The 16,182-nt window shown below is 43.2% G+C and overlaps 1 non-coding gene across 1 annotated transcript; it reads left to right on the forward strand.

Moving 5' to 3' along the window:
* Nucleotides 1–265: 265 nt before the first annotated feature.
* Nucleotides 266–370, forward strand: LOC115900548. Its single transcript, XR_004060229.1, has one exon. It is a non-coding gene; the product is annotated as a U6 spliceosomal RNA (small nuclear RNA).
* The last annotated feature ends 15,812 nt before the right edge of the window (nucleotides 371–16,182 follow it).

The following is a 16,182-nucleotide window of genomic DNA, read 5'->3' on the forward strand; positions in this document are numbered from 1 at the left end:
TAAAAATGAAATTCTTCCTTTAAAAATGAAGTTGCATTTACTTATGTGACAGGAATTTCCTTTCCCTGTAAAATAATGACTCTCAATAGGAAAAGACTTCCTAACCCTAAGAATAACACAACTAAGTCAAAATTCAATAAATGGTGATGCATACTAATAGCTTTCATTTCTTTATTAATTTACGTACAACGAAAGGCATCCATTTAAATGGCATTTTGATTTGTATCTGCACAATCTCAGCCACAATTAATATGTAAATGACGGGGTGCTCCCTCCAGCAGCATATATACTAAAATGGTAGAGATACAGGGAAGATTAGCAAGACTACCGTGCGAGAATGACACATATTCGTGATGTGTTCCATGTTTTTAGTAACTCAGAAAGTCCGATACTGCATGTTCTCATTAAACAATAGGTACACATGGACAGACAGAGTGAAAAATAGGCATTGGAGACTCCAAAAGGTGGGAAGTTGGGAGGGGTGTGAGGGATGAGAAATAACCTACTGGGTACATTTTACACCGTTCAGGTGATGGTTACCCTAAAAGCACAGGCTACACCGCTACGCAATCTATCCATGTGACTAACATGCATTTGTAACCCCTAAATCCATAAAAATAAAATAAAAATAAAGGTGTAGATGATGGTGCATTTCCACCGTTGCAAGTTCCTTTGACCCTGTCTCTAATGATGCCCATCCCCAGCCCTGGGCAGCCCTTGCTCACTTTCTGTTTCTTTAGATTCGATGTGCCTTTTCTAGAGTTTCACACACATGAAGCTGGAATGCGTAGGATGGACTCTTTGGTGTCGGGATTCTTTCTAATGCATCTGAGTTTCATCCCAATTCCTGTGTGTGGTGTACTGTTCTTTTATTAACGATTAGTAACCTATTCGGTGAGTTTGCCATCATTTGTTTGTCTAGGATAGAATGCTTTGGCAAACCTTTGGATGGTTTGAATTTTTAAACAAATTTCTCAAGTCTTTTGACTATGAGCTCTTTCCCCTACCAGGCAAACTCTCTGATGGTCAATTATCAGAAAGGAGCAGGTAACTGACAGTGGAGTCCGCTTCTTCCGGGTACCAGCTTGGTTGCTTAGCAACAAACAGAAGTGTATTAGTTTAGTGGATTCTGAACAAAAAGGTAATCATCTTTTATCCCCAGATAGATAGGAGACGATGTTATTCCAAGTGAAGTGGAGGAAAAATAAAAACCATAAAAATGGAAAGAAAACACATCGTGTAAATAACCACGATGAAATCTTCCATAGTCCACCAAGTGTGTGTGTGAAGACCAAGAGATCCTCATTTAGATGAGATACCACGGTGTTAGGCGCTGCTGTGCAAAATAGTTTTAAAATTTGCAATAACTGTGATACCAGACATTAATAACTCATGACAGAGATAAAGAGAAACAGGTTAACCTTTATTAGCATGAATTCGCAGAGGATCCATCTGAGATGAGGAAGAAACCTCATCCCCTCTCCATGCCCCTTCAGAATGGAAGGCAAGAACTTCAGTAGATGTTATGCTTCCTTTCGCCAAATTGAGTAATTGTTTTCCATAGTAAATGTGATTGACTTATGTTCGTTCACTGGATTCCTTAATCTCAAAAAGAATGGCATCCATTTTGCAGACAATGATGCTGACAGAAGTTTTTTTTTTTAAAAAAAATAACTTCCTTGAGAGTTTTGCAACTTGCTACGGCCACTTCCTTCTTATTATCAACACCTCCTTCCCAGCACCCAACAATACCTTCTAGCAGAAATAGCCCTGCTAAGAATGCTGATTTAATGAATAGACTATCCTTCAGCCATTGAATGCAAAGTGTTTAATAATCATTCAGAGATCGGGTTCACTTTAGGTTTACAGGGTTGAAAGGGAGACAAAAACCCTTCACTACCACTTCTCAGCTAGTCTGGGAGCCACATCCTTTTCTCCACTTCCCTCCTGATGACAGGTTTCTGGGTTTAAATCATGCCCCCAGGGAATGGATGTGAAGCTGTGGTCCTGCAGTTTGCTGTCAGTGCCTGGGTATCCGGTAAAAGAGAGCTTTGCAGTTTCATTATTGGAGGGGCAAAGTTGACTGCCAAATAATTGGGCTGAGACTCCCCCGACTCCTCCTTACTTTTCTTGGGACTGTAAGGATCACTTCTCCCCATAAACATATTAAGTTGCAGCCTTCCAGAGGAAAGAGGACAGAGGAACACATCTTTCAGAGCTGCTGTTGGCTGTTGCTGTTGTTGTTTTATTTTCAGACTAATTAAAATGTTCTGGTCTTTTCTGGTTTTGAATTGTAAAAGACGCGCACTTGTCCCCTGCATTGTGTGTGTGAGACAGCACACTGAGACAGAGAAACAGGAAGGCAGAGCCTGCAAAAGAGCTTGCAAAACCAAAACACATCCTGGGGCCCCACACAATTAATGAAAAATCTTGCTGCTACGCGGTGCTGGCAAATGCAGCTGCCACTGTAGAGCCGAGGTATAAAACTTTGAGCTGCTAAGTGCTTGCAGCGTTGTGCTCTCTGCTTGCGACATTTTGTGGCCGTGATTTCTGCTCAGGGAGATTTATCAGTTCAAAGAATAGACTCGATGCAAAAGTACGGCTTTGCACACAAACAGACTGTCGTTCACAACCACCATGTTGATGGCAATTTACTGAAATTAATTCTCCTTTGAGTTAAAAGACTTAAGGCTCCCAAAGAATGTGTCCATGTCTATATATTTTAAAATATACTAAAGAAGAGTCAATCATTTACCACTTAATTTCTAACTTACTGTTTCTGAGGGATAGAAAAACATACTAAAAGCTTTGGACCAGAGAATTTTTTTTTTAATTCAGATTTGGGGTCAGCAGCAGCGCTGAGGTTTTGGTTGGATTCCATCTCATCCCTTCTTTCTCTGAGTTTGTTTTATTTTTTCCTCTCTGCTATAAGTTTCTGGTGAAATGGCAAGAAACTAACAGTGATAAGAAAAAGTAAGAAACAGATCCGTGTTGCAGTAATGACGGAAACTAAAAGTCACCGCACAGCTGAGATATACGCCAATTATAACACAGAGAAATATGATGCGATGACATTCGTCGGGCCTGTTGATCACCAAATCGAGTTGGCAAATATTTTTTGAGCATCTCCTATGCATAAGGCACCCTAGACGCCTATTCATGGACCTCAAGACATTTCTAGTAGAGATAACTTATTCTAAACAGCAATTCTCAAAAAACTTCAAGGATCCTCCAGGAAGAGTTATTTGAGTCAGAGGGTATCAGGGAACCAACAGGGCATGAATGAGATGCTTGGGGAGTGGCTCAGGTCAGGGCCTGGGGATGACATGGGGCAGGAGAGCCATCCTTTTCAGAGAATCACTAGAAAGTTTTCATAATGGTTGTGAGGATTTGCTGCCGCACTAGGAGGAGACCAGATGGGCCCGTGGCTCTGCCATCATGGAGCGTCTGGTCTGGGATGTAGATGAACCATAGATATTGTTCATAATGGTTATGAAGACAGAGGTTGGGGGTTGAGGAAAGAGCATGGAGGTAAAACAAATGGTTGCAAGTAGAGAATGATATGGGAGCGGAGCAGGCTATATGCAGGGGAGTGTTGGGACCTCACCCCACCTGTCCAGAGGGGAGTTGAGCAGTGAGTGGGTAAGGGGCCAATGAAGCCGGGTCAGGGTGTCCTTGTACACAGGGGCTGGGCTCTGACCAGGTGGAGTGAAAGCCGATAACCGCCATGTACTTGAAGCGTCAGCCTTGGCCGAGCCCTCCTAAGATGCTCAGACATTTCCAAAACATTTTCTGTGGGCTGCACAGGACTAGCTTCAAGTCTCCACAACCCCATCACACTGGGGCAGAGATATCTCCCCGGGCAGTCTGAGGCCTGAGACAGAAAGTGGCTTCTTGAGTGCATAGATGGTTAAGGTCAGAGCCAGGACTCTCCAGCCCAGATATTTTAACTCTCCGACCACCCTGCCCGGCAGTCCCCACAGTCTCAGAATTTCTTGACATCCACAGATAGGCAAAAGCACCTTCCAAAACCAACCCCAGGCCAGATCTGACTCTGGATTTGGCGAAACAAGCTTGGGATGTTGGGAAGGTCAAGGTTTCTCCACCTCAGCACTATTGGCACTTGGGGCTGGATGAATCTCTGTTGCAGGTGGCTTTTCTGCTACCCACTAGATGCCAGTGGCACACCCCTTCCCCCGAGTGGTGACAACCCAAATTATCTCCAGACATTGCCAACAATCTCCCAAGGAGGCAAAATCACCCATGGTTGGAAACCAGTGCTGTGGTGTGTCCGTAAACATGGTGGTGTTGGTCCCCACCCTGTGTGACAGGTGTCCCCAAGGCCAGGATGAAGCTGCTGAGGCCAGGGTGAGCTAAGGGGGGATGCAAAGAAGAAGCCTGAGTCCGGTACCACACAGGATAAGTGAGTCCAAAGAACAGGCTTTTTGTCCTGGTCCTGATGGCCATGGAAAAAAATCACTTGATCCATCTCACCATGTGGTTCCTCATGTCTATTGCATTGAGATCACTTCTATTTTATTGATTGTTTAGAGATGGGGTCTTGCTCTGTTGCCTAGGCTGGTCTCAAACTTCTAGCCTTGAGTGATCCTCCCTCCTCAGCCTCCTAAAGTGCTGGAATTACAGGTGTGAGCCACAGAGCCTGCCTGAATTGAGATCAGTAAATTTTTTTTTTTTTTTGAGATGGAGTTTTGCTCTTGTTGTCCAAGCTGGAGTGCAACAGCACGATCTCGGCTTACTGCAACCTCCGCCTCCCAGGTCCAAGGAATTCTGCTTCAGCCTCTTGAGTAGCTGGGATTACAGGTACACGCCACCACGCCCGGCTAATTTTTTGTATTTTTAGTAGAAACAGGGTTTCACCGTGTTAGCCAGGATGGTCTCGATCTCCCGACCTCAGGTGATCCGCCCACCTCGGCCTCCCAAAGTGCTGGAATTACAGGCGTGAGCCACTGTGCCCCGCCGAGATCAGTTTTAATTCTCACATTCTACTGCAGAGGTAAAATGGTCTTGGGCTGCAGTTCTCTGTTTCGAGGCACCAGACAGGCAAAAAGGCAGTCAAGTCCCTGGGACCAGTTGGCTAGAGACCCAGGGTATGAGCCCAGAAGGAAGGAATAACAGCAGAGGTTGGAGGGTGAGCCAGTGAACGGGGCTCTGTATGTCAGAGTTTCCTGGCCTCTCTCTTCTCTTCTTCCTCTTCATCCCCTTTCCTTCCTTTTCCCTCTTCTTGCATTCATTAAGTGGCGAGACAACCAGCCAGCATAGACGAGAGATAAAGGGAGACTGTGACGATCCACAAGGGTGCGGTGTCCTGTTTGTATTCCACATAGTCAGTATGATTCAAAGATCCAAAAGTTTCACCCAGCATGTTGGAAAGGCACACATGAGTATACACACATGCACGCACATGCATGTATTTCTAGTAATTATCCATAGGAAGTAGAGAGTCCACAATGCCAAGAATTTCTCCTTTCAGTGGCTGTTTGTGATGGGAAGCAATGTGCATTCCACTGCATTCTAGCATCAGATTATGGGAGGAAAATGTCATCATTGAAGGCATGTCCTCTTTCTTATTAAGATTTCATTCAAATAGAAAGAGTTCTGCATCTGATAGTAAAAACAAACAAATAAACAAACATACACAAAAAAACAGTGGACAATTTCCTCGCCAATGAAAACGGCCCCCTATGAAGGCATATGGGCCTGTTTCAAATAAGGATTAGGAAAAATTCAACAAGGGAAATGATGCTTTAAGTATGTTAACTTGCAAAAGGAAGAACCCTTTTTCTTTATTTCTAAGAGGCAGACAACTAGTTTTGCTTTGATCAGAGTGCTGCCTGAGTGGCCGGAACTGACAAGGTTGACAGAAGCGACGAGTTGAGAATGAAGGGCAGCGTCTGGGCCTGTGGGAGGTGCCATACGTGGTCTCACATCCACTGAACCTTGATCTCCTTTGCACACCTCCATGTAATTTATACATCAGCAGTATTCACTCCTCCAAGAGGAAGTCTACAGAAAAGAGATGTGCTTGGCACTCCTGGAAATGCTTTTACTTTGGGGAAAAAGCAGAATGTACACTTTGAATGGAAATAAGCAGGCTGAAGCCACAGAGGGCATTTATATGCAGCACAGCGATGCAGACAGGAGAGCGGGGGCCCTCCTTAAAGGCGCAGATCACTGAGGAGGCTCATCTCTCTCCATGCTCAAGAGGCCTGACTAGGCTTGGGTCTTGTTTGATAACCACGGCATAAAGTTTAAACATATTTATAAAAATTCTTCCATAAAATCAATTCATAAAAACTTCAAACTCTGAAGCAAAGGGTTAAAATAGGTGCTGGGTTACCCGCAAGGATTGCTGTCAGAATAAAATGAAAGGATCTAAAAAGTTAGCATACAAATTGAAGGCATTCTTACTAAGACGTGCATTGTATGCTTGAATAGATAGAATTCAGAGTGAAATTCTAAACTTTGGCCATCTGAACACTACCCCTCAGGATCAGAGTGAGAGCCACAAGACCCCCCTCAATTACAAAGCTGGTCCTCACCACCTCCTTCATGTTGGATTTTGATCCTTCTCGGTGTCTTCACTTTTTCTTGTTATTTCCAACATCACGTTTTTCAAATCTCAACTTCTTCCCTCACTGGCTGTGTGACCATGGGAAGTCACTAGACCTCTCTGAGCTTTTGTTTCTTCATCTGTAGAATAGGGTAACGGAACACCCCACATCAGCTGGTTTGCAACACGCCCTTGATTTCCCTTGGTTTCTCTCTCGCCTTTCACTCCCATCCCCACTCTTTCCCATCCCGGGTCCCTGCTACATCTCGTGACTGAACAACTCCTGCAACCACAGGGCATCATTTTACTCCTCTCTCTAGCTCCTCTCTCTAGCTCCTCTCTCTCTCTAGCTCCTCTCTCTCTCTGGCTCCTCTCTCTCTCTAGCTCCTCTCTCTCTAGATCCTCTCTCTAGCTCCTCTCTCTCTAGCTCCTCTCTCTAGCTCCTCTCTCTCTGTCTAGATCCTCTCACTAGATCCTCTCTCTCTCTAGCTCCTCTCTCTCTCTAGCTCCTCTCTCTCTAGATCCTCTCTCTAGATCCTCTCTCTAGCTCCTCTCTCTCTCTAGATCCTCTCTCTAGCTCCTCTCTCTCTCTAGCTCCTCTCTCTCTCTAGATCTCTCTCTAGCTCCTCTCTCTAGCTCCTCTCTCTCTCTAGATCCTCTCTCTAGCTCCTCTCTCTAGCTCCTCTCTCTCTCTAGCTCCTCTCTCTAGCTCCTCTCTCTCTCTCTCTCTAGCTCCTCTCTCTCTCTAGCTCCTCTCTCTCTCTAGCTCCTCTCTCTAGCCACAAGACCAAAAAAATGAGAATAAGACTAATCACGTGAATTAGGGGCTCTATGCAGTGTTCCATAGCCCACAGTTCAGACTCGCCAGGAATCTTTCTGAACAGGAACCCCACAATTCGCCAGATGACAACACGTCACATCCAATGACCCCTCTTCTTGCTTCACCACACCAACGAATGGGGTCGTATGAATTTGGAGAGCTAGAGTAGATTTTCTCTCATCACTGCCTCTCTGCAGTTTTATCCACAGGAAAAAGAGAAACAGTTGAGTCTTGGCTACATGAGTTCATATCTCTTGTCTGATTTTTTCCCTGGAATTTTTTGTTTGTTTTCTTTCTTTTTCTTTTTCTTTTTTTTTTTTTTTTTTTGACAGAGTCTCACTCTCACCCAGGCTGGAGTGCAGTGGCGTGATCTTGGCTCACTGCAACCTCTACCTCCCAGGTTCAAGCAAATCTCGTGCCTCAGTCTCCTGAGTAGCTGGAATTACAGGCATGAGCCACTATGACTGGCTAATTTTTGTATTTTACTAAAAATAGTAAAGAGAGGCGGTTTCGTCATGTGGGCCAGGCTGGTCTCGAACTCCTGACCTCAGGTGATCCAGCCAACTCGGCCTCCCAAAGTGTTGGGATTACAGGTGTGAGCCACCGTGCCTGGCCCTTGGTACTTTTAAATGACTTAAATAATACAGGCAAGTCTAAGGCAGGATGGAAATAGTTTTAAAACAAATTTTATTCTGAGATAAAACGTCTGCTTTAGTTTTCTATAGGGTGAATGGTTTCATAATGGATAACTTTCAGTATCACTGAAATTTAAAGGTGGCTTGGTGATGGATTTGTCTTTATTTTAGTATGTTGCTTTCTGTCTCTATTTTATGTATTTTAAGTATTTGATTTCTAAGTGCTATGGTATTTCATTTCCTTTTTAATGTGTCTTCCTAAAAATGAAAGTTTATGATTACGTAATCTTAGGCAGATGAACTACTTTCTAGTTATGACATCAAAGGACTAAACTATGACAAAATATCTCAACACATGACTATACAAATATATTTTTAATGTCTATCAAATATTTCATATATAAAATTCAGAGGCACATAACTAGGTAGGAAAAGATAACTTTCAAATGCGTAAGAATCAAGTTTCATATCCTGCCAGGTGGTAGGGGCACACATCTGCAGTCCCTGCTACTCAGGAGGCTGAGATGGAAGGATCGCTTGAGCCCAGGAGCTTGAATCTGGCCTGGACAACATAGTGAGACACTGTCTTTAAAAAAAAAAACAAAAAATCAAAAAAACCAAAAGCCGAAAGCAAAACCAGAGAGACAGAGAGAGAGAGAGAGAGAGAGAGAGACAGAGGAGAGCGAACTCACAAATCAAAAAGATATAAATGAGCATTTAAATAGAAGAAAATGAGTAAAAGACATGAATAAACATTTCATATTGGAAGAAAATGAACTGAGCAATAAGTATAGAAAAGTATGTGCAATTCCAGGAATCAAATAAATCTAAATTAATATGAGGAGACAATATTTTTAACTACTTTAATTGGCAGAATTGTTTCTTTTTTCAGTAGTCAACCTAATATTGGTAAGGAAGCAGAAAACAGAAATATTCAGACATCCTGCTACTGGGAATGAAATGCACAAATGATATTAATTTTTTGACCCGTAGTTTCTCATCCGATACAATCCCATTTGATTGCATATTTGACCTTAAGGAAATATTTACAAACATTTAGTTGGAATGATAGTTATTATAGTGTTCTTTATCAAATAGAATAGTTAAGAAATAGAAACATCTTAATATCTAACCAGAAAGGAATTGATTACATGAATTATGGTATATTTATACACTAGAAAACTAGGCAGCTATTAAAATAACTATGATTTTCTTAGTCAATGCTCATCATGTGAAATTGACTTGAATGAGTAAAGTAAGTAAAAAAGCAAATTACTGAAAAGTCAAAACAAGCAAACTCATGAAGATGAGAAGTTCAGCCCGTCCACGTGGGGCATGGAGCAGGTGTTAGTCCTGCCCACTGTCTCATCCATGGACACCTGTGGCATCATATCCCTGCCTCTCTCAACAGGTCTACTCTAATTTTCTGCTTCTCTTTTTAGATGATCTTACTTGGCCTACTGATGCTGTCTCCACTCCCTCATCAATTCCCTTTGCATGGAGCACATCCTTTGGATTTTAGCAGTGCCTGCCCAGACGCTGCTCAACTGTGCAGCACAGAGGCCTTCATTATGGTCTAAGGGACTCAGTCTTACAAGTCTGTCTCAGTCAGTTCTGGCTGCTATAACAAAATACCATAAACTGAAAGCTTATAAGCCACAGAAATTTATCTCTGACAGTTCTGGAGGCTGCGAAGTCTAAGATCAAGGTGTCAGCAAACTCAGTGTCTAGTGAGGGCCCACCTCCTGGTTAACAGGCAGCCATCTTCTCGCCATTTCCTCACATGGTGAAAGGGATGGGGAATCTCTTTGGGGCCTCTCTTATAAGGGCCCCAATCCCATTCATGAGGGCTCCACCCTCATGACCAAATCACCTCCCAAAAGCCTCACCTCCTAATACCGTCCCAATGAGGGAACAGGTTTCAACTTACCAATTTAGGGAAACACAAATACTCAGTCCCTAGCAACAGCCCAATTCCAAATTACTGGGAGAGAGATTCTGATTGCCCCAATCTGAGTCTAATCCAGACCTGGTCCAATCACGGGTGTGGAGAAGGTATTTGGGGGGCGTAAGTGAAGAGATGTTCTGAAATGGGATCCCATGGTGTGTAGGGTCAACTCTTCCAGTTAAATTCAGGGGAAAGGATAGTGTCTAGAGACAGATTTGGCATGTCTATCACACAGAAGAATATCAAACATCAGAAAAAAAATACACTCTACTAAGTGACAAAAAAGATTTGCACTAAATATAGTGTGATTCTGATTTTTTAAAAAGTATGTATATATACACATATATATGCAGATAATAAATTACTGGGATAATTCCTTGTCATGCACTTATGAAAGATTTTTCCTTTCTTTTTTGAGACAGAGTCTCACTCTGTGGGCCAGGCTGGAGTGCAGTGGCAGGATCTCAGCTCACTTCGAGCTCTGCCTCCCAGGTTCAAGCGATTCTCCTGCCTCAGCCTCCCAAGTAGCTGGGATTACAGGTGCATGCCACCATGCCTGGTTAATTTATTGTATTTTTAGTAGAGATGGGGTTTCACCATGTTGGCCAGGCTGGTCTTGAACGCTTGACCTCAGGTGATCCACCTGCCTTGGCCTCCTAAATTGCTGGGATTACAAGCATGAGCCACTGCACCCAACCAGAAAGATTTTTCTTATTTATAATTTCTGTTTTCTAAGTTTTCTGTAATAACCTAGCATGGTGTTTAAGTCATAAGAAAAAATGTACATTTTTCATAAAGAGAAAATAAGTACAGTAAGGGCACACACATTTTATTTTTAATTTTTTTATTTTAATTAAAAAAAATTTTTTTTTTTTTGGAGAGACAGGCTGGTCTGGAACTCCTGGCCTCAGTGTCTCAAAGTACTAGGATTACAGATGTGAGCCACCACACATTTTAAATTAAAAAAAAAAAAAGCATGGTATTCTAAATTAACCCTTATTGAAAGATAATTATTCATAATAATGGGACATGATTTATAGCGGGACAGACAACAATATCACAGTGGGTAATATTAGGGGTACCTGGAGGCAAGGAGTGCTTTTGCCTTAAAATTCATTGTGTTTCTATTTGGTGGATGGGAGCAGTGAGAGTTTAAGAATACATTTAATCGGCCGGGCGCGGTGGCTCACGCCTGTAATTCCAGCACTTTGGGAGGCCGAGACGGGTGGATCACGAGGTCAGGAGATCGAGACCATCCTGGCTAACACGGTGAAACCCCGTCTCTACTAAAAATACAAAAAATTAGCCGGACGTGGTGGCGGGCGCCTGTAGTCCAGCTACTCAGGAGGCTGAGGCAGGAGAATGGCGTGAACCTGGGAGGCAGAGCTTGCAGTGAGCCGAGATTGCACCACTGCACTCCAGCCTGGGGCACAGAGTGAGACTCCGTCTCAAAAAAAAAAAAAAAAAAAAAAAAAAAAATACATTTAATCTATCAGAAAGCTATCACTACTGATATGAGTTTTTAAAACGTTTATATACCTATTAAGGGTAGTAAGCCAAAAAGCACTGAGAAAATGTGATTTTAGAAGAAACAGAGAACTTGGGAAAATGCTGCAGCAGCTGGGACATGACCCTTAGTCTTAGGAACTAGCTGTGCTATCTGAAAAAAGCTTTCCCTTTTAGCTCCTTCCCTGTCTGTTTGCTTTTGAGTCTATGAGTGTCTGTGCTGCTCTGAACATCTGCTTCCTGAGAGCTTCTTGCATTTCTTCCAACACACATTTCAGTTGGCCAGCAAGAATGGCCTTGCATGATGAGAAATGAAATTCTCATGATTTTACCACAAAATGAAATTTCAAGAGATGCCAAAATCTCCCACTTCCACTCCATTTGCTCTAGAAAAGAAATATCCATTACAGATTTATTTCTCGGAGAGAGTCATGTCCAGAAGCCGGTATTTAAAACGCAGACGTCCCTGTGCATGAAGCCATGCAACCATAAACACTCCAGTTTCATGCCTTGGTCAGGGTGCGCTCTGCAGTCCCCTTGCTGGAGGGAAGGAGGGAGACTGGTGGCCTTTAGAAGGAAAGAATGCAAGGGCTGAATGGTTGCTAGGCCGCCCCTGGGAAGAAACAGCTGGGATCAGCAGGAAGGCACCAGACGCTTGGCAGGAAACGACTGGCGAGATATCGAGAGATCGGGGAGCAAAGGCTCAGGGACAGAATAGCGGAAGTGTTGATTCCGTGCGGGGCTGGTCCTGGCTGTCCCCAAGAGGTGCCCCCTATCTTTCCATGGACTCTCTGCAGTTTCTGACTACCCCACTTCATGTAAATCCTGAGCCTCTGGTGACTGAGAGCACTGTCCTCACCGTGGGGTGGACCGGGATGGGGCGGGGGGAGGGCAACCCGTGGGCTCCTTGGCTGCCTCCGCGATCTCCCTGGCCCAGCGCCAGTTGTTCCTGCCAAGAGTCATAAATCAGCAGTTGTAACCTGTTGCAATGAAAGTAGAATCCACAGTTGTTTTTCCTGCAGCCCCCAGCTGGGCTCTTGGTTAATGAGGTTCAGAGGAGCCTGTGAATGATAGTGTTTGCCGAAACGCGGCACCAGAACACACCGTTCTGATTTGGCTGCATCTGAGATTTTACGTTTGAATATTTTGCCGCCTAGCTTAAGCCAACAGTATGTAAAATATTCTTCTTTAACTTGCATCTGCAATGAATGCATGGTAATATTCCTACAACCAAGTCCGGTAAGAGATGTTCCACGTTCAGTCCAGGTGCAGGTCTTTCAGTCTAGTCCAGGGTGGACAGATTAGGGAGGCAGGGTAGAATACAGGGACAGTGGCAGAGGTGGGGACAACAGAGAAACCACAGAAGAAACGCCATCATCTAAAGGAGGTGACTGCCTGAGGTCAGGAGTTTGAGACCAGCCTGGCCAAAATGATGAAACTCCGTTTCTACTAAAAATACAAAAATTAGCCGGACGTGGTGGCACACGCCTGCAATCCTACCTACTGGAGAGGCTGAGACACGAGAATCACTTGAACCCTGGAAGTGGAGGTTGCAGTGAGCCGAGATCATGCCCCTGCACTCCAGCCTGGGTGACAGAGTGAGACTCCATCTCAAATAAATAAATAAATAAATATGAACAAAAAATAAAAAAGGTGACTGATGGGTCCCTGTGAGTGAGGCTGGGACCCGGGAGAGTAGAACTCAGTTCTTGGAGAATGAAGACTCACGGGAGGAACTCAGCAGGCAGAGGCCTCAGTGCGCTGCTGGGACTCTCAAACCGCATTCTGCTAGAGCCATCTGTACCTGGAGGGGAAAGAGAAGTCCATTCAAATAATTAGAGATGTCCTGGGCTCATCGAGACCACTCAGCTGTTGCCTGTCCGAAGAGTATTTAGAAGAACTTGCAGTGAAATTTCCAAATAGAATAGGAAGCGGGGTAGTAACTAATTATCTATCCCTTTGGGATATTGGAAAAATGCCCTCAGGTTATCCATTACCCTCTGTAAAATAAATCAGGACAGACTAGAATTCCATGATAATAAACAAGGCCCCAGATCTCATTGGTTTAAAACAGCCAATGGGCTGGGCGCAGTGGCTCATGCCTGTAATCCCAGCACTTTGGGAGGCCGAGGTAGGCAGATCACCTAGGTCAGGAGTTGGAGACCAGACTGACCAACATGGTGAAGCCCCATCTTTACTAAAAATAAAAATAAAAATAAAAAAATTAGCGAGTGTGGTGCCGGACACCTGTAGTCCCAGCTACTCGGGAGGCTGAGGCAGGAGAATCACTTGAACCAGCGAGGTGGAGATTACAGTGAGCCGAGATCACACCATTGCACTCCAGCCTGAGTGACAAGAGTGAAACTCCGTCTCAAAAAAAAAAAAAAAAAAAAAACACATTAAAAAATTAAAACAGCAAATGTCTATTTCTCATTCATGCCACTTGGCCATCATAGGTTAGCCGGTGTATGCTCTGGTGGGGCACCAAGGTCCTCCCCATTTCTCCCTCCCCCCAGCCCCTGGCAACTATACTAACCTACCTTCTGTCTCTGTGGATTTGCCTATTCTGGACATTGCATAAAACGGAATCATACAATATGTGGCTTTTTGTGCCTGGCTCCTTTCCCTGAGCAGGGTGTTTTCAAGGTTCATTCATGTCATAACATGTCTCAATATTTCATTCCTTTTTGATGGCTGAATAATATTCCATTGTTTGAATATACCACATTTTGTTTATCCATTCATCATTTAATGGTCATTTGAATTGTTTCCACTTTTTTTGTCTATTATGAATAATGCTGCTATGAGCAGCTTTTGTGGCATTCCATACGGTTTTGTATGTTGTATTTTCATTTTCATTCATCTCTAAGTATTTTCAAATTTCCCTTGTGTTTTTTTTTCTTTGATTCATTGGTTATTAGGAATGTATTGTTTAATTCTTATTTGTGATTTTCTCAACTCTCTCTGCTATTGATTTTGAATTTAATGCGAAACATTCCACAGTTGTTGATTTTGCATAAACCTACCAAGAAGTTGACATTGTGGACAATTCGATGTGACCCCCATATTGACCACTGATAGTCTCTAAGTGCTTTATGAACTTGCAGACTTGTGTTTTATTCTTCTTTCTTTTCTTTCTTTCTTTCTTTTTTTTTTTTTTTTTTTTTTTTTAAGAAACATGATGCAGATACATGTGTGGGCTTATTAGTTCCTTATTTGTGTTAGAATAATGACCATCCCCAAAAGATGTCCATATCCCAGGGTCTGGAACCTGTGAATCTGTTACCTTATATGGCAAGGGGACTTTGCAGATGTGATTGAGTTAAGGGACTTGGTCTAGGGAGGTTATCCCGGATTATTCAGTGGGACCCAGTGTAATCACAAGGATCCTGATAAGAGAATGGCAGGAGAGTCAGGGTGAGAAAGGAGATGCAACAGCAAAATCAGAGGTTGTAGTGATGAGCTCTGAGGATGGAGGAGGGGGCCACCAGCTAATGAATGTAGGCGACCTTTAGAAGCTGCAAAAGGTAAATAGCTCCATTAGAGCCTCAAGAAGCAATGAAGCTCTGCCAACACTAGGATTTTAGCCCCAACCTCTGATCTTCAAAATTGTAAGTAAATAAATTTGTGTTATTTTAAAAGCCACTAAATTTTTGGCAATTTGTCACAGTGACAATAGAAAACAAATACACCAAGGAATGGATGATTTCATCATTTTACAGTTTTTTTAAAAAATATATAATTCTGTCAGTTTGGCAAAAGTGAGTAAGGGCTAAACACCTGGCTTATGGAGTCAGATGACCTGAATCCAAACTGTGGTGAGAAGCTCTATGAATTGGGCATATTACTTAACTTGCTTGGGTTTCAATGTACATTTTTGGAAAAATGAATCCATCTTATAAGATTGTTGTAAGGATTAAATGAGTTAATGCAGTAATACTGTTACAACAGTGTCTGGCTCGCAGTAAACACTTAACAAATTTTAGTTGATTTATATAATATATTGTTGCACATTTCAGCAAATACTAGAGCTAGGAAGTAGAATTGTGTTGAGAATGCTGTATTGCTGTGTCCGGATTGCTGCTGTCACAGCCATATTAATTGCTTACAAATCAGAGAAGGAGCATTCTGAGCAGCACGTGGTGCCAGGCTGTAGGTGTCTGCAGTGCTCAGGAAAAGCCCCGATGCTCCCCAGTGGCTGCACCTGCTCCCTCGGGAAGGAGTCTCTTTTTTTGTTCCTCTTTCAGTTTCTGAAGAGAACAGAACATGGTGCCATCTGGTTTGGGTCGTTATTTAAACCCAGTTTCATTTCTGTTTATAAAGGTATTAAATGCTCCAGGCTATATTTGAAACAGTTTCAGGATCAGCATGACTTGTACTGTTTCTGGCTTACGCCGAGAGGTTGCTGTTCCCAGTGACTAAGCTGAAGTACGTGTAGGATTTGAAGGGACTGATTCAGGCTTTGTGAGTGGCTGTGACCACACTCTATGTGTGTGTGTGTGTGTGTGTGTGGACACCGCCTGAGTGTGTTCATTTCAGCTGCAGCAAGAGTTGTGTTACAAGGATAGCATAGGCAGCCCTGCCTATTACAAGAGTGATGCATGAAATGTGAAACAGATCTTTAACGCTGTGTGAAGCAGGCTCTTTTAAGGTCAACCACACTGTTTCTGGGGAAAAAGAAAATATTGCCTAACCCTTCAGG

The sequence above is a fragment of the Rhinopithecus roxellana genome, chromosome 11, assembly GCF_007565055.1.
Source record: "Rhinopithecus roxellana isolate Shanxi Qingling chromosome 11, ASM756505v1, whole genome shotgun sequence".
NCBI lineage: Eukaryota > Metazoa > Chordata > Mammalia > Primates > Cercopithecidae > Rhinopithecus > Rhinopithecus roxellana.